We start from the raw sequence: 8,606 nt of genomic DNA on the forward strand, positions 1-8,606 counted from the left end.
GCATTCAATTAATGCTATAATCATTGGCTGCAGATTTTTCAGCTTTTACTGTACCATTCTGCATTGGAAACAGCGCCACACTTACACAAGCATTAAAGGAATTTTATTGTGTGTGTTTGGTACACCATAGCAACCATGGCTCCAATTCAATCCAAGGGTACTTTAATTCAATCCAATGGCAGAAAATCATTTGAAACAAAAAAAAAAAAAAAAATCAAGTCTCTCACGGTGAGAGACCTAAACAGGCCTCTCACCCTAGCCTGAGCCGCGATTATGAGAGAATGGGTCACTGAAATGGGTAAATAAATGGGTCTGTGTACTAGTATGTTGGACTAAAATAAGATATGAGATTGGATCCGTGTAAACAAAGGCAGTGGTGGTAGGGTTGGAAAAATTAATAAGAGAACAAACTGGTTTTGAAAACCATGTATAACTAGTAGCTTCATGTGAATTTTGTTAATTTTTGTAGTGTTGAAAAACAATCATGAGGGAAACTTTAAACTCATTAGATAGTTAGGTGGATTCACAAATAAACAAAATTACTTTGAATTTTTTTACATTAATTAAAAAACTTAATTCTATATATATATATATATATATATATATATATATATATATATATATATATATATATATATATATATATATATATATATATATATATATATATATATATATATATATATACATATAGAGGAGGGATCAAATTACACCCGAAGAGTTACACCACGAGTTACACTCGTTCAATAACTACATCTCGAAATAATAGTTTTTAAATTCAACCGTTGGATTGAAACATAATATCATATAGATCATTCCTATAAAGTTTGAGCTTAATCTATAATGATTTACTATGTCATTGAATAACATCAAAATTAACGTTATATGAAAGCTCATTTTGACGTTAATCTTTGGATATCTTGATGATATAGTAAATCATTATAGATTAAGCTCAAACTTTATAGGTATGATCTATATGATATTATGTTTCAATCCAACGGTTGAATTTAAAAAATATTATTTCGAGATGTAGTTATTGAACGAGTGTAACTCGTGGTGTAATTCTTCGGGTGTAATTTGATCCTTCCTCATATATATATATATATATATATATATATATATATATATATATATATATATATATATATGTATGTATATTTTAGTTTCCATAATACTTTTAGTTTCGCATTTCTTTTTTTACGGATAAGTATTTCAATTCCATGTGTTTAACAACATTTGAATACTTATCATTCTTAAAAAAGAAGATAATTGCAAAATCATCATAATATTTTCTTAGCAACCTAGCTATACTATCGATAATACCAGATCTTGAGGTAAAATTTCGCAACTACATTGATTAAATTGTGGCCTCAAAGCATGCCACAAATTCTGCCTCCATAGTAGAAGTAGCAATTATATTATGTTCTCCAGTCTTCCATGATATTGCTCCTCCAATCAGAAGAAACAGACACCCAAATATGGATATTCTTGAGTCCACACATCCCACAAAGTTTAAATCGAATTAGTCAGCTACTTCAAGATGTGAATCTTCTTTGCAGCTTTTCATGGCTTGTGTGAACGAGACTGAATCCTCGTCAATGTTCATGTCACATTCATGCTCAAGTGAATAAATAATATAATCTTTTGAAAATTTGATCTTCTTAATCTTTTAGACCTTATTAATATTACTTTTATTTATTGTATTTTTCTATCACTTGTTCCTACTCATTGTAACTTGCACATTGTCAACTGGTTCATCAACTATGTGTTTATTTTATGGGATTTGAATATTAATTTGTTGTCTATGTTTGTTGTATGACGCTAATACAACTATATGAACAACAATCTGAGAAGATTATTTAGGCGAATAAGATTCTCCACAGGTCTCCATAATATCTATTTTATGTGATTTCTCACTCTTACTAAACCGACCATTCTCAATAAACTGGGTATTACCAGACTCAATTATCTCATACTATGATTAGAACAATAAAATTTATAACTTTTTGATTTTTCAAGATACCCAATAAAAAATTACTAATGGTTCTTGCATCAATCCTCTTTTCATGTGGATTATACGCTCTTGCTTGTTTAGAAACTCCAAACATGAAGAGGCCTTATATTAGGATTCCTTCTTGTCCACACAGTTCATAAGGAGTCTTAAGAATTATCTTACCAAGAGTAAATTTTCTCTTGCGTAAAATAATTTTCCATAAGAAATAATTATTTTGTTTGCAAGCTAAACCAATTAAAGCTCATGCTTGTATTGGAGGATTGTCTTAGAAAGTCTCTCTTAAGTTTGTGAGTTTCTCTATTGAAGAAAAATCTCTCTTTAGCTTTGTGAATAATAGCCAGTGAAAATCTCCATAACGGTTCTTGAGTTCATCCCGATTAAAAGCTCTATTGATTCGAGATCAACCCGGTTAAAATATCTCTTGGTTCCTGAGTTCAGCCTGGTGTAAAAGCTCGGTAGGTTCGAGATCATCCTGGTAAAAATCTCGTCTTGGTCAGCCTGTGTAAAACCTCGGTTTGGTTTGAAGGATAGCCAACTCAAAATTCTAGTTCTATTTGATATTAGCCAGTGGAAGATCTCATTTGGTTTAGAGACGTACTGCTTTAAGCCTTGTTCATTGTTTGGTTAAAAGTTATCCTAGAAACTTCATTTCCTTGTATAAGGAAGTTAGTGAAAAAATACTTCTAGAAGATTTCAAGTTTAGTGGATACTCTCAAGAATGATTTTTGGAGGCAGAAGTAGGTCATTCTTAGGTCGAGCCTGTATAATTATCTAGTGTTCTTCTTTTTCTCTAATCTCTTTTATTTTCTTTCACTTAGTCTTCCGTTGCATATTTACTCAATTGCTTTAAAATGTTTTTAAACTCTGATTTTACAAATGCTTTTGCTATAACCCAAAGTTATTCAAACCACTAAAACTCACCCCCTTATTGTGTATGGAGTCACATATCCAACAGATCCAACGTATTGCACGTGAATTAAGCAACTTTGTATCTCCGATGGATCTACTTGCAAAATCGCAAAACTCTGATAAAAAAATTGTTTCCTCTTACCTTTTCTCTAAGCAATCCCAATAGCTAATCCTACAATAACAACAACAGCTGCATTAACAGGGGACAAATATTCAACCGTAGAAATAGGGGTCGGAGCTCCGGCAGAGGCGGCTGGAATCACACTAGAAGGTTAGGCGGTGGTGTTTCGCATTATTACAATGGTAGTGGTCGTGTAGAATACCTACAGTGGTAGAAGTTCTCTCATTGACCTCCTCATCCATGCCCATATCCTTCTTATTGGGTCAGGCCTAATGTTGGTCCAAAAACTCAACAAGCTAGTATTCTAGGATCTTAGCCATTACATGCTACTTTTACTATAACTAGCTCAAGCCTAAAGCTGCTCTCCACACTCTCCATCTTACTCAACTTGATCCATTTTGTACATGGACATCAGTGCAACATCTCATATGATATCCACAAATGGCCATCTCTCATCTTATTTTAGTTTTAGCAAAAATAATAGTATTAATGTAAAAAATGACAAAAATACAATTCCTTCTGCATTTGTAGTTTTGTCTACTTCTGTTTGACACAACCGTTTAGGTTACCCAAAAACACCTATTTTAAATTCTCTAAGGCGAAATAAATGGATTGAGTGTACTCAAACTTCAAAATTAAATTCATTTTTTAGTCATTCTTGTCCTATTGTTAAAGATATTAAAATACTATTTATTGATTCTCACAACTACTCAATATGTTTTCTAAATATATACATATTCTGTTAATCTCAATCAACACTCTGGATGGTTTATAAGAAACTTATGAGACAACTAATCTAAAAGTAGTATCATAAGATGCAATGAGGTTGAGGTTATTCGCATCTACTTTGTTTAAAATTGCAAAAAGGTTAATGCAAAAAGAAAAGGATTGATAAAATAATTTTTAAAAAAAATTGATGGAGTTAGATGCTAATAATGCTCTCTTTGGGTCTGCTTGGTAAAAATAGCGGTTGACCGATAAGCTAGCTGATAGTTTATAACTGATGACTGATGACTGAAGGCTTATAGCTTATAACGGATGATTGAGACTAATAGCTTATAAGCTAATTGAAGTGTTTAGTAAAATTAACGGTTCAATTAACTTATAAATGTAAAATGACATAAAAGATATTTAATATATAATTATTTTATTTTAAATAAAAATAAATTATAAGGATTAAAAATTGGATATTAATTAAAATAATAAGGATAAAAAAAGGAAGAAAAAATAATAAGCTATAATACATAAGCTAAAACGCTGGAAAATAAACTATAAGTTAATAAAATAAGCTATAAGCTCGTGATGAAAAGACCGTTACCAAACAGGTCTAAATTATCATATGAGCTTATAAGATATAATACATAAGCTATAAGCTCGAAAACATTTCTTACCTTTGTCGAGCCAAAATGTTATGACTATAGAAATGATTTTCCATTCCAAACAAATTTTTGCTACAAAAATTTCCACTTCAAACAATTCTTCAGGTGTGATTATTGGGGTGGATTAACGGTGGACAAAATTAATTCGAGTAGAATTGAGTTTGGTAGTAATAATCTAAAATTATTTTTTGAGGCAAAAGTTATAAATTCTAACTTTAAGTCAAATCAATTTTAGAGACTAAATTAATTATATTTTTATCTAACCAAACATATTAGAATCACCCAAAATTAATTTGACACTTTTAAAAAGAAAATTGGTCATTTCAAAAGTCAAATCAAACATGTGCACTTAATCTGGAAGGTGAGATTTGAAAAAAATTAACTTCATAGAAAATTTTGAAAGACGGGAGAAATCCTTTTTCTGAAACTTATAATACAGAGAAATCATTCAAATTTCTCATAGAAAGACAACAATTCTGAAAGCTCTGATCAATAGGCACACCAAACAAAATAAAACATTTTCCATAGAGGATGCAGTAACTCAACTCAAGAAAATGACATAAAATTTATTTGAGTCTCAAGCACTATCAACTAACCATGAGGAAAAATCACACGTAGCATAAACGGAAAAAAAAATGTGGAGCATCAATTTTGGCCAACTCTCAAAAGATTTTTTTTTTTAAATGAGTCGTATAATAATACTTCTTTGAGGAGTGGTAAGTTGACGAAACAAGATAATGTGAAAGAAAATTCTTTCTCATGGTAAATAAATAAATAAATAGAGAAAGAATATGGTTAAAGAAAAATAATATGAAGAAAATACACCAGAGAAAAAAAAGCCTAATCTATTATACAAACATTTACTATGAGATTGACCATTCTACCTAAAATATCCTTTCCTATAAAAAAATTAACACTATAATTTGGACATTTTAGTATTTAACAAAATAACCCTATCCCTTTTCTATTGTCCAATGAAAATGGATGCTTTTACAACGTGTCACTCTTCTATCTTCCCTCTTCATGGTTCACTTCTCTCTTCACAATTCAAATTCTCTTTCTCTCTTCTGTCTCCTAAAACCCTAAATTTCTGTACAAACCCTGCCGCCACTTTCATCCACCATTCTACCTAAAGTGTCATTCCCTATCACCGCACCGCTCTCGCAAAATTCTCAGCTGCGATTCTCACGCTATCACCGCACTGCACTTGCAAAATCCGTTGTTATAAGGTATCTCTTTAATCTTTATACTGACATTTATATCTTTCTTCCAATAATTTCGATTATTTTGATATTGTTCCTTTCATTGTAAGGATCAATGAGGAAACAAAGATTTGATTTTTTCAGCAAACTATCTTTTGCTCAAGGTTATGTGGATTTCATTTTTGAACTATCATCGTTTCACTCTCTCTGAATACGTAGTTCCAAGGTAAACAAGATTATGTTTTGGATCTTCTTGGTTATATTTTGTTTTATTCTAGGGATTTAATGAAGTTACTGGTAGCAAATGTGTGTTGCTCTCATGTTTAGAAAATTTTCAATCTAATTAAGAGTTTTGTAAGATTTTTAAAGCTTTTATTATGATTTATAATCTAATATGTGTATTTAAAGAGAGCTTGGAATATTTAGAAACTTGGAGGTCTTATTGTTACACACTTATTGGTTGCTTTAATCAAAGCTTTGGTGTTTTCAGGAAAAACAAAGGGAAAGCTGGGAGGCTACCTCTCAGGCACTTAAAGTGAAGCTCCAAATAGCTGAGAGCAATTGTATTTCATGTGTTGTAAATCATTCATTATGTCGTAGTTTGGATCTGGATAATCGTAATTGCGTTTCAACCTACTGCTGTTTTTATGTGTTAAGCATAAATGCTTCGCGGTCTTCAAGTATTCTGTATTTAATAATCTACTTTTCACTATATTTATTGGCTTTTTCTTTGTTGATTTGCTTCCATGATCTCTATATAAAATAGAGGCTTCACTTGGATGAAGATCGTATGGTTAATTGAGTTAATTTTCAATTCCGCAACGACAACCAAAACCGTAACTGTAAGCTATTTCTGCTCATTTATTCAGCCCTCTTTTTTAATTTTGTTTTTGATACAGGTACTTTGTATGCTTACGGGGATTTCTGCCAGAGATCAAATAGAGCATCTTACTGCTCAAGCATGGCTTTCAGATGATAAATAATTAGAACAAAAGGTTGGTAAATAGTTCCTATGCTATCACTTTACTCATTGTTTGCGTACATCTCAGTAATCGCGCTTGCCTTTTGTATCCCTCCGACAATACTTGTAAGTTCATTTGCTACAACAACTATTGTTTTTCTGTTAGTCTGTGATTGATTTTGTTACGGGTGCATCTGATTTGAGTGACCCCAACTCATGGAATTTGGATTTAGAAATGCTATAGTCAAAGTAGGATTGATCAAGTTTTTGTCTGATCTTTTATGGATTGGAATGTTTTACCATCTTTATAATCAGGTATGCTTCTGTTTTAGTTAAGAGATTATTTCAATTGTGCATGTTGTGAAATTTTCACTTTTTCTTTTGATGTTGTTATAATTGCAGCTTGCTACTAATACCTTGGAAATGTGTTGACCATGTCTCTTTACTACTAGATGCAATGATCTTACAACTCCATTTCAGAAAGCTGCTACAGCCCCTGCATCTCAATGGAAGCTTTTTCTTTCATCAGCAATATTGGATCAAGCTACATTGGCATAAAGTGGTAACCTTCAATGTCAGATTTTCTTTTTGTTTTGTTACTTCCTTTGTGTTTCTTACGATTGCATTGCTTTGTATTCTTTTACAGCCTTTGATGTATCGACCGGGTCAAACTCCTGCTAGAATGGCCATGATGCCGATGCTTCTGGATGATGGACTCATTGGATGTCTTGTAAGTAGAACTGTAAATGGCTGCCTGTGTAAGAAGAAGAGCCTTTAATCGAGAATTGTATCAGGGTTTAGGAATATAGAAGAATTATATCAGTAACTATGATGACATTGCTAATTATGATTAAAGAATTGTATGAAAAAATAGTAGGCAGAAATATGAGCACAACTTTTCTGTCTGCTAGAGCTGCCTTTAGGAACCTTTAGGTTGGCACAAATATGTTAAACTTCAATGCGTTGACCATCAACTTCTCCTGGAATTTTTTTAATAGATGAGGCAAGCTTGGTTAAATTTGTTCTGACCCTAAATTACTATATATTTATTTTTTATGGTAGTTCTGACCCTAAATTTAATCCATGAGGCAAGGTTGCATTTCTCAAGGCAGCACTTAAGAAGGAACATTGGACATATACCTCAATAGGCCAATCAATCAATATGGCCCTCATTTTTTCATTAATGTCATATTGATCAGCCATATAATTTGGCGAGATACAACCAGCGTTCTGCAAGTACTTAATGTTGTTGGTAATTTAAATTTGATCGAAAATATAGCCATATTAGTGAGAAAATTCAGGTGCGTTCTTATGCTAATTCAATCATTGCAGTAAGAGAAAATACAATAAATGTTTCTATTGACAAAGGATTCATCAAGACCAAGCATTATATCCTTTGGACACATTCAAAAGTGAAAGTGCCAATGACACAACGCATCCAAACCCAAAATAATTTAGAAGAATAAATTAGCTGAATGTAATAATTTGAGAAAAAAATTTGATGAAAAAAAAAATTAAATGTGTTTACATGAGATGGGGTGGGAACTGAATACAACTTTAATCAGAAGTGTTTGCAAAGATTATATCCTATCTCATTTGTAATTTAAAAAATAAAAATGAGAAAACTAAAGGATGAAGTGTTACAAACCATTAATTCAAAATGTACCTCAACTTTTCGGTAGTAAACATAAAGATCATCAATATTGTATTTATAAATCATTTAAAATTTTGTTTTTATATTTAAAATAAAAAATAATAAGTTGGCACAACACCAACACTATATTCATATACATACCGTGCATATGTTTATCAAAATAAATTTTAATAAATTAATAATTTATTTATCTTACGATTATCAACACAATATTTATTTTAATTTAATTAATTATTATCTTAATTTAAGAAATTAAATTTTTATTTTTAAATATTATTTTAATTAATCATTCTATAGTGACCCATATCCCTTTCTTTTAATTGTTGTTGGGCCGTCAATTATTTTTAGATCGTTAACTTTTATTCT

The 8,606-nt window shown here is 31.1% G+C and overlaps 1 long non-coding RNA gene across 3 annotated transcripts; it reads left to right on the top strand.

Moving 5' to 3' along the window:
• The first annotated feature begins 5,411 nt into the window (after window positions 1-5,411).
• On the top strand, window positions 5,412-7,604 carry LOC131612251 (uncharacterized). 3 transcript variants are annotated; one of them, XR_009287325.1, is made up of 5 exons: window positions 5,412-5,652; window positions 5,736-5,851; window positions 6,116-6,901; window positions 6,989-7,148; window positions 7,233-7,604. It is a non-coding gene; the product is annotated as an uncharacterized LOC131612251 (long non-coding RNA). The 3 variants fall into 3 exon arrangements; XR_009287326.1 differs by having other exon boundaries at window positions 6,116-6,312; window positions 6,525-7,148; XR_009287324.1 differs by having other exon boundaries at window positions 6,116-7,148.
• The last annotated feature ends 1,002 nt before the right edge of the window (window positions 7,605-8,606 follow it).

The sequence above is a fragment of the Vicia villosa genome, linkage group LG6 (genome assembly GCF_029867415.1).
Source record: "Vicia villosa cultivar HV-30 ecotype Madison, WI linkage group LG6, Vvil1.0, whole genome shotgun sequence".
Classification (NCBI taxonomy): Eukaryota; Viridiplantae; Streptophyta; class Magnoliopsida; order Fabales; family Fabaceae; genus Vicia; species Vicia villosa.